This window comes from Lepidochelys olivacea, assembly GCF_965140295.1.
Source record: "Lepidochelys olivacea isolate rLepOli2 genome assembly, chromosome: 6".
NCBI classification, from domain to species: Eukaryota; Metazoa; Chordata; order Testudines; family Cheloniidae; genus Lepidochelys; species Lepidochelys olivacea.
The window spans coordinates 57,832,499-57,848,634 of NC_140416.1; the positions used below are offsets into that span (position 1 = coordinate 57,832,499).

General features: G+C 40.6%; 1 protein-coding gene across 4 annotated transcripts in view; it reads left to right on the plus strand.

Annotated features, from left to right (window-relative positions):
- Window positions 1-16,136, plus strand: part of FUT8 (fucosyltransferase 8) — a 291,572-nt gene that overhangs the window by 147,750 nt on the left and 127,686 nt on the right. Inside the window, exon 4 of one of the 4 annotated variants that reach the window (XM_084631225.1) lies at window positions 4,530-4,611. The exons of the other annotated variants lie outside the window; for them this stretch is intronic. The gene's annotated coding sequence lies outside the window, so the exon portion shown is untranslated. The remainder of the gene's footprint in view (window positions 1-4,529; window positions 4,612-16,136) is intronic. 4 annotated transcript variants of the gene reach the window in all.

Consider the following 16,136-nt stretch of genomic DNA (forward strand, 5'->3'; position numbering starts at 1 on the left):
CTCTCTGCTCTCTCAGCATTTAAATCTCGGTTCCAAAAACGCCATAAACAGGTGTACAAGCCAAGACTGTCTCCCCAACCATTCTACTGCCAGTCATCATTCGAGCCACCATGCAAACGTCAGAGCATACAAAGGCCTAAATACAGCTGCCTTTACCACAACTACAACTATCCAGCCCCATCCACCGTCCGGGAGATTTTTCCTGGGACGATCAAGAACCGCCTACCCCTATTGACGATGACATCTACTGCTGCCTCAACCTTTGTTGTCTGCCCCACCCTTTTTGCCCATAATTGGAGGACAATCACAACAGACAAGTGGGTACTATTAATCATCCACTGTGGCTATTCTATAAAATTCTCAGCCTCTCTTCAGGAACTGCTCTAATGGGGAGATTCTTTGTCGGGGGGCAGATTCTCTCCTCCAACAAGGTTCATAGAACAAGTACCAAATCAGTACCAAAAGAAAGAGTTCCACTCTCCATATTTCATAGTCCCCAAGAAAAATAGAGGATGGAGACCCATTCTTGACTTTCAGCAATTAAATGTTTTTATTTGCAAATCAAAATTACGAATGGTAATGTTGGCATCAAGGATCTCCTACCTACAGGAGGTTAATTTGGTTCATGGCTCTTGACATGCAAGATGCTTATATTCTTGTGGACAGTCATCTGTCCCACAGAAGTTTCCTCAGGTTTATGGTAGGACAATAACACTATCTGTTCAAAGTACTCCTGTTCAGCATAGCTACAGCACCCAGGGTCTTCACATAGGTCTTCTCAGTAGTGAGGGCCCAGATGAGATTTCAGGCCCATACAATTTTTCCGAATCTTGATGACTGGCTCCTAATGGGTTGTTCCAGTGAGAACGTCCAGTCAGTGACTCTGTCCTTGCTCCATCTTCTGGCAGCTTTGGAGGCCAGGGTGCAAATCAGCCTCCTAAAGCTGAGAGCACACGGTCCAGTTTTCAACTAGAATTTATAATCCCTATTCCATGATGAGATATCTTTGAGCTATAATGTATCTTAATTCAAGCTATATTTAGATAGGCTTTTTCCTCAAAAAGCATTTTATCAAAAAAATCTGATTTAAATAAAAAAAATCCAATTTTTTTATTTTTATTTTTTTAAATCATTGTTTTTCTATCCACCCTGGTTTATTGCTTTAATGTATAGTAGCTTTCTGGTATGTGGTTTTCTGGGTGATACATCCAAGCAGATCCTGAATGGTGTCTTAGCATAATTTTTATGTCAATGTTTTGCCTTCTCTTTAATACTGTCTAAATTAAGTTTGTGCCACTAACTACTTTTTTTGTTCTCCACATGTAGCAGTAAGTAAATGATGATTTGGGCTTCCTTTCCTGAAATATTAGTTACCCCTCAATGGATCCGTTATAGTAAGGGCAGTGTACTTCTAATGAATTATAATAGCAGATACTTTTCATTATTTTTCTGCTTCATTAAATGTTACTGCATATTCTATGCTGATTTTTTTTAACAGATCTTAATACATTCAAGATCACGTTAAACCTGAAAATGATGGCTTAAATATAGGTAAAATTTATTTTCAATTAAAAATTTGCCTTTACCAATATTCTATCCATTATTTTACAGTACAACTATTTTGAACCTAAAAACTGTTTTCTTAATTTTTCTCATTAGTTTAAAAACATTTTGTAATAACCAAAATAATTTACAAGGATGGACAGGAAATCTTCATAAGTGTCTTTATCTTCTTTGATATATGAAATATGTGCTACCAAACCTGTCGCAGGTCTCTTGTGTCTCCAATAAAAGGCTCCAGGGAAGATTTCACAGTTGGCTACTGAGTCAGTCTGAGTTTTCAAAGGATTTATGCAACTAGGTTCTTGGGCATTTTCTGCAGCTTGCTTATGTTAAGTCTTTTTATTCATAGGTTGGGAGATGTGTCGTTTTGGCAGTGTCAAAGTTTGACTCAGACTCACAATTTATCAGACCACTCTGTTTTATTAGCAAAGCTGCTCTGCTAATACATTTAGAAGTGAGCCCCCCGAGTGAGGCTTGTGTCTCTTAATTTATACAGTTTTTGGAGAACAAGTTAAAGAGAAGTTACAGACAAAAGAAGAAAAAAGATTTTAGTCACCACCCCTCGAGATCCCTGAGACCAGTCATGTATCTTCAATTACCTGCCACCCTTAACAATCTCCTTTAACAGCTTCCAGTTAACTTAAATAATTGCCCTTCACACCTTCCATTCTGATGCCTGCTTCTTAGACGTGTTGGCTCTATCTTAATTGCTTCTCCATTCAAAAGCTAACTGTCCCTATGTGTGCTCCCTCAGATACTTTGTAACATGTTTTGGCATGCCCTCTCATATACAATGTATCCAGCATGTCCCCTTATACAATGTTATACTTCCACAATGTTATACTTCCACAGCAGCTAGGTAGTAGATTGGACATTTGTCCTTTTTTGTTTGTTTGTTTTTTGTTAAAGCCCAGAAAGGTTTCTACTGTTGAAAAGGGATTTGGAAATGTTCCTCACTAGGAAAGGAGGAGACTTTGGAAGCTATGGAGGAGGGGATATGTTAAGTCAGTCATTTGTCAGGTGAAAATAAAATTGTGGAGTGTCATGTACACTGTTTTTTCCTTTATATGTTGAAAGGGAAAAGGAGATGAAGGAATGTAGTCTGTCATTACACCTAGTTAATGAGATGTGTGTGTATCTAGGTATCTTAAATAAGGTTTACTTCACTGGACGTTTCCTTGTTTTTCAAAGATTGCATTAGGTGGTTTTACACTTAAGCAACCCTGATGTAAACCTATAAATGTTTTGCTGAGATTTCTTTTGGTAGAGGCCATACTGTGCAGAGGGAAGACAGGGACTGGGTAGGCAGTGGGGCTGGGGGAGAGTAAAGTTTCCTGTTAATATGAAATGGTTTGTAGTTGTAGGTGTGGAGAATGATTGAGCAGCGTATGGAGGGGTGTGTGGGTGTGCGTATATTTAGAGAGAGAGAGAGAGAGACTCTCTCTGGAATGCTCCAGTACCCTGTTGTATCATTCTTTTGGGAGTGGGAAATATTTGCCATTTGTGACACTGTGTGTGAAGTCCAAGAAAGTAATTTGAAGAAATCCCTTAATTATTGTTAGCTTCTTTACTTTTCACTGTGCAGCTGGAAACATAATGAGAGGCAATTCTTCAGTTTCTAGTATGATCTGTCAATTATCGTTTTCACAGTTTTGGGGTATCTATGCTTGAACTGTTCCATGGTCTCCTCAAGGAATGCCCTCTCAGATCTCAGGCCTCTAGCTATCACCTCTCTGTGCAGGGATCCAGGCCCCTCTCGACCAGGGGTTTAGTCTTGCAGACCTCTTGGACTCCACTGCATTTATCCCAACAAGTCTGACTCAAGTCCAGCCCCTGCGCTTTGTGTTCTCTCCAAAGGCTATGGCCAATGTATGTCAGTGGTTAGTTGTAACCAAGCAGCAATTCCAAAGCAGGGTACATTTTTTTTAAGGACAAAAGTATACAGAGATAACATATAAAACAATAAACGGATCTAAACACATAATTAAACTTACCAGAGACCCCTTATCAATCCTTATGAGAGTTGCTGATAGGTTTCAGAGTCTTTCAAACTACTCTCTAAGGTTTCAGAGTAACAGCCGTGTTAGTCTGTATTCGCAAAAAGAAAAGGAGTACTTGTGGCACCTGAGAGACTAACCAATTTATTTGAGCATGAGCTTTCGTGAGCTACAGCTCACTTCATCGGATGCATGCCGTGGAAACTGCAGCAGACTTTATTTATACACAGAGAATATGAAAAAATACCTCCTCCCACCCCACTGTCCTGCTGGTAATAGCTTATCTAAAGTGATCATCAGGTGGGCCATTTCCAGCACAAATCCAGGTTTTCTCACCCCCCCCCCCCCACAAATTCACTCTCCTGCTGGTGATAGCCCATCCAAAGTGACAACTCTTTACACAATGTGCATGATAATAAAGTTGGGCCATTTCCTGCACAAATCCAGGTTCCCTCACCCCCCTCCCAAAAACCACACACACAAACTCACTATCCTGCTGGTAATAGCTCATCCAAAGTGACCATTCTCCCTACAATGTGCATAATTAAAGTGGGCCATTTCCAGCACAAATCCAGGTTTTCTCACATCCCCCCCACCCCCATACACACACAAACTCACTCTCCTGCTGGTAATAGCTCATCCAAACTGACCACTCTCCAAGTTTAAATCCAAGTTAAACCAGAACATCGGGGGGGGGTGTAGGAAAAAACAAGAGGAAATAGGCTACCTTGCATAATGACTTAGCCACTCCCAGTCTCTATTTAAGCCTAAATTAATAGTATCCAATTTGCAAATGAATTCCAATTCAGCAGTTTCTCGCTGGAGTCTGGATTTGAAGTTTTTTTGTTTTAAGATAGCGACCTTCATGTCTGTGATTGCGTGACCAGAGAGATTGAAGTGTTCTCCGACTGGTTTATGAATGTTATAATTCTTGACATCTGATTTGTGTCCATTTATTCTTTTACGTAGAGACTGTCCAGTTTGACCAATGTACATGGCAGAGGGGCATTGCTGGCACATGATGACATATATCACATTGGTGGATGTGCAGGTATACGAGCCTCTCTTGGTTATCAGGTTGTGTTAGAATGTAGCCAAAGAAGCACCCCCTTCAGTTCAAGCTCAACTTTTAAACCCCCAATCCCCATCTTTGTTTCCAGGCTTCCTGAAAGAGGTAAAACCAGTTGCTACCCGTGTTCCCCCGGGGATAAGGCTTCAAAGGCTCAGTATCTGCATAATCAGCCCTGGGACTTTGCATTATTTGTCTCCTAATCATTCCAGATTCAACATGGACCCCACCCACTGAGCCAGAAACACACAAACACACAAAAAACTTATTGATACAAATGTCTATGAATATTTTATGGGTTCCTATTGTCTGGCCCATCTTGATATAATAGTCGTTGAAGTTTTTCATGCTTTCCACAGCTGGCTCAAACATACAGATAGTATTCATAAAGGTAAATGTAATAGTCTCAAGATATGCCTGTGTTTGTCATATCTTTCACAGTCAGCATTTACTCCTTGAATTAGTGTTGCTACACAGACCTCGTTTTGAGAGAACCATTGTATTACATGAATAGCAGTTGCAATTTGGAGATGTGATGGACACAAAAGAAATGGCAATTTCTTCTTTGAAGTTGTCTTTGCTTGTACCACTTTGCTTTACCACAGCAGCCCTGGTGTGGAGCTGCAGAACTGGCTTGATAATAGAGCTGGTAGGAAACCAAAATTTTCATTCCAAATTGGAATGAAAAGCGAAAATTTTCTGTGAAATGAAAACTCTGAAATGAAAGGGGTTTTTTTGGAACTTTTTTAACGTTTTGTTTTGATAATGTCAAAATATTATTATTGAACATAGCATATCAAATATAATATAATACTATTTTAATATAAAAGTTAAAATGAAATCAAAGCAATACAGTAGAAACGGAACATTTTTATCTTCTCACAATACTTTGACATTATAAAAATGAGATAAAAAAGCTGAAATGATTTTCAGTCAGCTCTGTTGAATATCCATTGGTGTGGTGTTTGACTAGCTCCATCGGAGGATGATGTCAGTGCCCTACTCTCTGTAAGGTTTCAGAGTAACAGCCGTGTTAGTCTGTATTCGCAAAAAGAAAAGGAGGACTTGTGGCACCTTAGAGACTAACCAATTTATTAGAGCATAAGCTTTCGTGAGCTTGTAGCTCACGAAAGCTTATGCTCTAATAAATTGGTTAGTCTCTAAGGTGCCACAAGTCCTCCTTTTCTTTTTACTCTCTGTAAGGAAATGCACGTCCCACCCAACTGCCTCAGTATTTTTGTTGCAGCAGAGATCTAATGGAACTTGGCTTTAAGGTCTTCAAGCTAGTTAATTTAATTCTAGTTTGTTCTTCTGGTAGTTGTTAATGGTTTAGTTAGTATAGGTTAGCTTCAAATAGATTATCGCCTTACTTTTGGTATTATCCTAAAAACAAATAGATATACTAGTGTACAGCTTTAAATATTTTTGGTCAACATAGCTATTTATAGATTTTATCTAATGCTTTTTAGCTGTTATATATAAGTTATTTATTAAAATGAGCATTCTCTTTATTCATGGAATTGTCTAAACCATATGGCAATAAGGCATTACAGTTTCTGTAAAGCTTGCTAATTATACCACTTGAAAATGTGGCAAGCTTTTTCTGTTAAAAAAAACAAATTACCAATGGTATTTCTTATTGTTTCCATACTGCCATGAAATAATTTGGTTTTTATTTCAGCACTTGGAATGGATTTTTTGTGTGTGGAAACAAAGATTTTAGAACTTGGTTTAATAAACCTTCTCATTAAAATTAAGATAATACGGTCAATGTTCTTGTAGAAATATTGTATCATTAACTGTTGTTCTCTCTCATGCACTCCAGTAACTAGGTGATAGGCATAGCATGAAATCCTGACTCCATTAAAGTCAATGGCAAAACTCCTATTGATTTCAGTGGGGCAAAGATTTCACCATAGGTGTTTCAGGTATTTGGAAGTATTTGGTTTTTATAAATACCAAGAATGGATAAGAATTAGGGCTGTCTAAGGGCATGGCTACGCTTGCAGATGTAGAACACTTTGAGTTAAACCAGCCTTCGCAGAGCGCAGTAGGGAAAGTGCTGCAGTCTGTCCACGCTGACAGCTTCAAGCGCACTGGCATGGCCACATTTGCAGCACTTGCAGCGGCATCGGCAGTGGTGCATTATGGGCAGCTATCCCAGCATGCAAGTGGCTGCAACGTGCTTTTCAAATGTGGGGGGTGGGGTGGAGTGTGACAGGTTGTGTGTTGTGTGTATGTGAGGGGAGAGAGAGTGGGTTTTGGGGGGGCTGAGAGCATGTCAGCATGCTGTCTTGGAAGTTCAGACAGCCACAGACCCGCGTCACCCCCCCGTTCCCCCCCCCCCACAGCATTCCACACTAGTGGTTGCTTTGTCTCAGAGCACATAAGCAGCCGGCTATCAGAAATGGAGCTTTCAAAGGGCATTTCCACATTCCTACAGCTGATTCCAAACAATGACAAGAGTGGCTACTTGACTTAGGGGGATTATGGGATGTTTCGGAGGCTGATCAAAGCGCAGTAAAGCAACACCTCGTTCACAATGGCTCTGTGGCGCTCCAGCAAGGGTGCAGCAAATGTTATTCCATTCACCGAGGTGGAGTATCAGCAGCGCTGTAGCCATGGAATCAGAGCGCTCTATATGCCTTGCCAGTGTGGACGGGTAGTGAGCTAGTGTGCCCAGGGCTCCTTTATTGTGCTCAAACTCGCAAGTGTAGCCAAGCCTTAAGGCATGTCTACACTTACTGGGGATCGACACAGCTGTGATTGATGTAGCGGGGATCACATCTAGTGAAGACCTGCTAAATTGACTGCAGAGTGCTCCACTGGAATGAGAAGATTAAGGTATGTCAATGGGAGAGCACTGAAGTTGGAAAGAAAGAAGTTGACCTAAGCTATGTTGATTCCAGCTACGTGAGTAACGTAACTGGAGTAGCATAACTTAGGTCAACTTACCACGGTAGTGTAGACATGCCTAAGGGATGTAACTAGAAGTAATAGAATAAACTATTAGTGAAGTACTTTAAATGTCAACATTGTTAATTGTCATCATTGGCATCAGAGCTAGTACCTACCGAAATGAATGGGGCAATTCACACCTCAAAGTTATTGTTTCAGGTGCACTGCAAACTCAGGCAGACATTGTTTCATCGATTACACTCAGGTCATATTCTGAAAGTTATCTTTGCAACTGTAACAGTTTACAGATTAATTTCTTAAAAAATGAAGACTCAGGAGAAGAATTAATAGGTCTGTCTGCACGCCAACCCCCAGCTAGTACTTTGTGCTCCCCCAGGGGCGAACACCCCATGCTTGGGGAAATGTTTCTATATTCAAAGGACAGTTAGGCTCCCAACCTGCATATCTAAAAGTTCAAGGGTTTTTAATTGCACAAGCTTTGGGAAAACTACAGTTAAGGGTTTCCCAGCATTTCCGGTTTGCCCATTCGGTATTACATCAGACATCTTCCTTACAATCTTGAGTTCTCATAAGCTTAATAGGTTTGCAACCTTCCATGGTTGGGAGATCTTCAAGGAGAATAGAGGATGTTACAGGAAACATGAATCTGGTCCCCAAAATTATGATTGGCTTAAAAATCATGAGTTTAAAAAAAATAAATTTAGAATTTTTTATTTGCTTTCTGGTTTTTAACCTTCTGCATTTAGCTTTTCTCCACAAGCATGAGAGCTAGAAACTTCCTTTTAAAAAAATGCAAGGCTGAGATCCTCATATAATAAAATGACTTTGAGAGCTGGAACTGTATGAAAAATGCCAACTATCACAAGACACTTGATACTGTCGCTATTGTTGAGAATACAGAAGAAGTGTTGTGCAGGGAGGTATTCAGTAGGGGCATTCTTTCCTTTAAGTCAGTAGAAAATCATTATAATAGAATTATAATTTAGGGCTGGGTGGTGTACAAAGTTGGTTGAGAATGGTAGTGTTTTGAAATCAGAATTTTACTATTTACTATTTTACTGTTTATGCGAGTAAAACAGTGCAGGAGACATACAATTCTCCTCCGTGGAGTTCAGTCACAAATTTAATTAACACTTTTTTTTAACTAGCATCATCAGCATGGAAGCATGTCCTCTGGAATCATGGCCGAAGCAAGAAGGGGGCATATGAATATTTAGCATATCTGGCATGTAAATATCTTGGAACCTCGGTTACAAAAGTGCCATGCGAACGTTCTCACTTTCAGGTGATACTGTAAATAAGAAGCAGTCAGCAGTATCTCCCGTAAATGTAAACAAACTTGTTTGTCTTAGCAATTGGTTGAACAAGAAGTAGGACTGAGTGGACTTGTAGGCTCTAAAGTTTTACATTTTGTTTTTGAGTGCAGTTATGTAACAACAACAAAATATACATTTGTAAGCTACACTTTCACAATAAAGAGTTTGCACTTCAGTCTTTGTATGAGGGGAATTGAAAAAATACTATTTCTTTTGTTTATCATTTTTACAGTTCAAATATTTGTAATAAAAATAATATAAAGTGAGCACTGTACACTTTGTATTATGTGTTGTAATTGAAATCAGTATATTTGAAAATGTAGAAAAACATCCAAAAATATTTTAATAGATTTCATTTGGTATTGGATTGTTTAACAGTGTGATTAATTGACAGCCCTAGTTTATACAGTTAACTATAGCAAAATAAAGGATGCCCATTTCTGGCATACAGTGATGTTACAATACTGTTAAGAATAAACATATTGTATCACAAAAATACTCTCTGAAGATGCTTACAGCTATGATGAGAAGAAAAACACGGTCTCTAAGAGCATTTTGAAAGAAACAGTTCCCAAACAGAGAGGATTCCTAGTTGACTTAATATATGGATCTCATAATAAGACATGGCCGATTTAATTCAGAACTTATCAAAATAGTTCTTATCCACTGACTTTTTCATCTGTGTCATCTGTTATTGCATAATTGGTTCTTTATATTGTTTTAAATTGTAAGGACCTTGAGTGTACCCTTGTCTGGATATGGTACTCTCCGTTTTGAAGGAGATACCACTGAGGCGTCAGTTTAAAAAAAAAATTCTCATCACTCAGCTTTTCTCAGTGTGTGTGTTCCTTAAGTTTCACATTGCATCTTGCCTTGTAGCAGTAATAATTCATTCCTTGTCTCTGACATCAGAGTCTTTAAAGATTAGCTTTTCCCCTGGGTTTCTGACTGTAGTCTTTTTTCCATCTGTGATCATAAAGCAAATTCCACAGTAAACTGGATAATTTTCCTCATCTAAAGAAAGCGCCTCAGGGATCCATTTCCCCAATATATTTTTAATTGTACTCTAATCAAATACATTTGTGTAACATTTTGAATTCGTGCATATATTCTGTTGTGAGATCATATAATGAAAATCTGTCTTGCAATGGATGTTTACAGTGGAGGTAAGGAGGCAAAGTTAGAGTCCCAACTGAAACCTTAAAAGCCTGCTGTCAAGTCAAATTTAGGCCAGAATTTCTTTATAGAAAGAGAATTCTTACCAAACCAAAAAGCAATATAAATGTTTTAATTGAAATTAAAAAATTACTGTTGAAGCAGTTTTTTTTAAATTAATAAATGTTCCCCTGTGGAATTATGGTAGTACATGAACACCTGAAGTAAACTTGGCTTGAAATTGACTGGCCTCGTATCTATTTCCAAGTTCAATAGAAATATAAACTAGGTTTTAAAATTCAGTTTGAAAAATCTAAAGTGGTATTAGCAACACAGTAAGGATTTTTTTTTCTTAAAGGCATTAAAATCTCTGTGTCCTCTCATTTCCACAATTAGCTATAGATGCAGAAAACTATCTTTCCTGGTCAAGACTTTTTTCTAATCTAGTTTTATTTTATAGAGTTGTAATTTTAGTATTAGCATTGCTTATTTGTGACTGTGTTTTCAAAACATAGTTTTAAACTTTTTTCTGCATTTAGTGCAGTTTTTTTTCCTCACTGTGTGCACTGTGGCGTGGTGACACAGTTAAAGAAGTATGGGCGGGATGAATGGACTATAAGGTGGATAGAAAGTTGGCTAGATTGTCGGGCTCAACAGGTAGTGATCAATGGCTCCATGTCTAGTTGGCAGCTGGTATCAAGTGGAGTGCCCCAAGAGTTGGTCCTTGGGCCGGTTTTGTTCAATATCTTCATAAATGATCTGGAGGATGGCGTGGATTGCACCCTCAGCAAGTTTTCAGATGACACTAAACTGGGAGGAGAGGTAGATATGCTGGAGGGTAAGGATAGGATACAGAGGGCCCTAGATAAATTAGAGGATTGGGCCAAAAGAAATCTGATGAGGTTCAACAAGGACAAGTGCAGAGTCCTGCACTTAGGACGGAAGAATCCCATGCACCGGTACAGACTAGGGACTGAATGGCAAGGCAGCAGTTCTGCAGAAAAGGAGCTAGGGGTTACAGTGGATGAGAAGCTGGAGAAGAGTCAACAGCGTGACCTTGTTGCCAAGAAGGCCAATGGCATTTTGGGATGTATATGTAGGGGCATTGCCAGCAGATCGAGGGACGTGATCGTTCCCCTTTATTTGACATTGGTGAGGCCTCATCTGGAGTACTGTGTCCAGTTTTGGGCCCCACACTACAAGAAGGATGTGGAAAAATTGGAAAAAGTCCAGCAGAGGGCAACAAAAATGATTAGGGGGCTGGAACACGTGACTTATGAAGAGAGGTTGAGGGAACTGGGATTGTTTAGTCTGCGGAAGAGAAGAATGAGGGGGGATTTGATAGCTGCTTTCAATTACCTGAAAGGGGGTTCCAAAGAGGATGGATCTAGACTGTTCTCAGTGGTAGCAGATGACAGAACAAGTAGTAATGGTCTCAAATTGCAGTGGGGGAGGTTTAGGTTATTAGGAAAAACTTTTTCACTAGGACGGTGGTGAAACACTGGAATGTGTTACCTAGGGAGGTGGTGGAATCTCCTTCCTTAGATATTTTTAAGGTCAGGCTTGACAAAGTTCTGGCTGGGGTGATTTAGTTGGGGACTGGTCCTGCTTTGAGCAGGGGGTTGGACTAGATGACCTCCTGAGGTCCCTTCCAACCCTGATATTCTATGATTCTATGACAGGAATTATGACAAACCTAAAAGACATGCTTATTTTCTTGTCTGGCTAAGCAAGGGTTATTTGTGCAGCGAGTTGTCATTGTGTCAATTCCTTCATGCCCCAGGCTCAGAAAGAGCAAACTCTAGGTCCTTCTTTCTAAAGAAATCACTGAAAGCCAACTCCTTAGATTCATCTGAGGCAACTAAATCTTCTGGAGGCAGAATGAAGGAGTCAATGCCGGGAATAGCACCATTTTCTGTATCTACTGCAAGGGATCTATCCGAGACTGTTGATGCCATGGTTTCAGCACTAGCTGGTTCATGCCACCTCCACTTAAGTTAGCTAGGGCTTTGAAATTGTTGCTAACAACATTGTTAGCTTTTCAGTGCCTGCTGTGGTTCTGGTTCTAATGGATGAATGAACCCCTTCTTCTAACTTGGATGTTGTACCTCCATCAGAAATAGAGGTGCAGTCAAGTCAACATTTCTAGTAGGCCTGAGTTCCACACTTCTCTGCCCTCAAGCATAAAGGCAAGAGCAGTCAGGTCTTCAAGGCATTTTCTGTGCCAATGACCCATTCCTCCTTTAGCTAGAAAAAGTAGTCATGGACACATAGGTCCAGGAAGCGCAGAGGGAATTCAGAGCTGTCAATTGTGGCTTCCCCAATGTTAAGAAGAAACTCATCTGCAACCCTGTCTTGCCCTCAAGTCTCTCCTAAGCAGACAGGGACGCTACTTCTTCCCTGGTGCCAATATTGTTGCAAGCTCTTCTGGTGCTACTGATTCCCTGGACTCAATTTGACTGTCCTCAGGAGGAAAGAGATCTTATTGTGCCAGGGTTGCTGGTTATCTGATCAGAGCTCTTTTTCATATCTGGCCCCGGGGAAGTCTTACTTGGTTCTAGGGGCTGTTCCAGTTGACCTTTTTGTCTTTTGGCTTTGAGACTTACCTGGACAGCTCCTAGACCAGTAAATATGAGTTCTGGTCCCCTTCTGGTCCTTCTAGAAACTTTCCTTATCAAACTCATTAGGCTCCTTGGGTGAATTTAATCCAGCCCATTTTACCTGGTCTTTATAATCCGTGGATGAGGTGGATTTATTGACAATCTTCTATGCCATCAGCTTCTATATGGTGCCCAGGGTCTTCACCAAATACTTTGCCCAGGTGGGCAAATCTTATCTATGGTATGAGCTAATTCTTAAATGCATGAATTTAGATGACCATCTGATTGAAGCATGCTTTTGTCAGGCTTTGAAAAACTTGATCAAAAGTACTTGTAATTCATTTCAAACTCTGGACCTCCTTTTATATTGGGAAAACAGTCTTCTGGTATCCTCTCAGATGATTTATTTCACTAGCACTAAATCAAACTCAGTTCATGTCTTTTTCTTTTTTCTTTTTTTTCCCCCCTAGAGGAGAGTTTTTTGAATGTGTCTCAAGGCCTATTTACCTTAAATGAAAACCTGTGTCAGACAATGAGGTTCTTCCTCCATCTGATAGGCCTCATGGCATCCTCACCATATGTGACACTTTATGTCCACCTTTGGATGAGGTCTTCCACTTTTGTCTAGCTCAGAACTTTACTCCTAATGTTGATGATATGTCTGCTTACCTGACACAGGTCCTTGAGTTTCTAGAGTGATGGGAATTGGTGATCACTTGCTCAGAGACAAGGTCTTCACTCCTCTGTCACCATCAACTGTAATTATCACAGAAGACTCCAAACTGGGCTGGGGATCCTTCACAGTGCATGGTCATTGGAGCATTTGGGGAGGAGAAACTGCTTATAAATTATTTGGAGCTGTAATATGTTAGCTGAGACCTCAAATAATTTCTCTCAAATCAGAGGCAGTGTGGTTCAAATTCTTACAGACAGCATGTTTCTTTTAGATAGACAAGTAGAAGCCCCCAAGCCTTTTTACTGGGACACAATAACTCTCTGGGACCAGTACATAGCTCTTCATTTTTATCCTATTGTCCTTGATTTGGCCAGCAAGGAGAAAATTCATGTAGACAAACTGAATTGTATTCTTCAGGATCAGTGTGAGTGGCCACTGAATCCACTGGTTTGCAACTAGTATCAATATAAAATGCCTGAAATTGTGCTCCAGAGCATGAATGGACAAACTTTCTCTCATGGATGCTTTCTTCTTGAGTGGGAGCAGTATTCTCTGCTACGTGCATTTCTTCCTGTTCCTCTGAGTAACTTGAGGTGGAGGTGATGTGGGGTAAAAAAAAGCAGCACAAGGCCAGATGATGATTTTGATTGTATAAGTGTGGGTCAGGCAGCAGCGGTGGATGGTTCTCCTAGAGTTTTCTTTCAGTCCATATCCTTGATCTTAGAAGCCATTAACTGTGCTAACATGTTTTTTCATGGAGGCTGAAGTTTTTCAAAGTTCCTTTTGCTCCTCTATAAAGAAAAATCTGCCCAGGTTTCTTTAGAAACTTGCTTGACAGTTCAAAGAGATGTATTTGTTTCAGCTCTGAAAACTCAGGCAATCAAGCTCCAACTGGTACTTCCTTAGACTCTTTGCTCTTTTGTTTGGCAGCCAGCTTTCTGTGGGGTCTGTCTACCCTGCAAACAATGAAGACTCAGCAGCTCAGCTTTTATCTCTAGTTAGCAGCTTGAGTTCAACCCCAGGCTGCCCTATAGACTTGAACTCAAGCTGCTAACTCAAGTTCAAAGACAAATTTCTGTACCTTCATTGCTGCTTTAATCTGATTTAGCTAAGGTGTTGTATAATGTGAATTAAGAACTTTCTGTGTAGTGTACACGTGCCCCCAGAGTACCCTTTTGAGGAGGAGAATTAAGTGTTGTCATACTCAGAGGCTGAAGCACAGCCGCAGACTCAGTCTTCATAGTCTGTCCCTGCTCTACTATTGCCTCTCATTTGCTATTGAGAAGTCAACTTCTACCTCCTATTGGCCCATAATGCCAGCCTCCATCACCCTCTTATTACACTTTCAAACAAATACCTTTGTGCTTTCTTCTGTGATGTTCCTCATGCTTGGAAGGAGTTCCCTATAAACAACCACAAAGTTGCCTCCTACTCCTCCTTTGAAGCCCTTCTGAAAACTCACTCTTGCCATGTTGCCTGCAAAAAAAAAATATTGACAATGGTTAGGCTCCCGGTGCGTTGAGACCATTGCCTAGCATGCTGACCAATATTGTCTCATTATTTCCTTGTATTCTGTCTATCCTTGTACTCTGTTGTCTCTTGTCCTCCATACGATCGAGGGTAGGGATAGGGTCTGGAGAGACCTAGACACATTGGAGGTTGGGCCAAAAGAAATCTGATGAGGTTCAACAAGGACAAGAGCAGAGTTCTGCACTTAGGAAGGAAGAATCCCATGCACCCATGCTGGGGACCGACTGGCTAAGCAGCAGTTCTGCAGAAAAGGACCGGGGGATTACAATAGATGGGAGGCTGGATATGAGTCAGCAGTGTGCTCTCGTTGCCAAGAAGGTCAATGGCATATTGGGCTATATTAGTAGGAGCATTGCCAGCAGATCGAGGGAAGTGATTATTCTCCTCTATTCGGCACTGGTGAGGCCGCAGCTGGAGTATTGCGTCCAGTTTTAGTCCCCCCACTACAGAAGGGATGTGGACAAATTGGAGAGAGTCCAGCGGAGGGCAACAAAAATGATTAGGGGGCTGGGGCACATGACTTATGAGGAGAGGCTGAGGGAACTGGGGTTATTTAGTCTGCAGAAGAGAAGAGTGAGGGGGGATTTGATGGCTGCCTTCAATTATCTGAATGGGGGTTCCAAAGAGGGTGGAACTAGGCTGTTCTCAGTGGTGGCAGATGACAGCACAAGAAGCAATGGTCTCAAGTTGCTGTGGGGGAGGTCTCTAGGTTGGATATTAGGAAACACTTTTTCACTAGGAGGGTGGTAAAGCACTGGAATGCGTTACCTAGGGAGGTGGTGGAACCTCCTTCCTTAGAGGGTTTTTAAGGCCCGGCTTGACAAAGCCTTGGCTGGGATGATTTAGTTGGTGTTGGTCCTGCTTTGAGCAGGCGATTGGATTAGATGATCTCCTGAGGTCTCTTCCAACCCTAATATTCTATGATTCTATACTTGGATTGTGAACTGTTTGGGGGGTAGGGGACCATCTTTTTGTTCTGGGTTTGTACAGAGCCTAGCACAATTGGGTCATGATCTATGACTAGTGCTCCTAGGCACTACAGTAATAAAAATAATTAATATAGTATTGTAGGACTGCTTTAAGAATGTCTTTGCAGCTATAAGGTTTGAAGGACCAGAACGGAAACTGGATCCTATTGATTCACTCTTACTAAGGAGGAACAACCAAAAGCTTGTGGAAGCAGCCTATGTCTCCCCAGATGCAATTTGCTCTTTGCCATGACAGAACAAAAAATACATATATAAAGTTGCCTTAGAAATGTTTAGAAAATTATGGGCTCCTAATGTGCGATTCTGAAATTGTCTTGTTCAA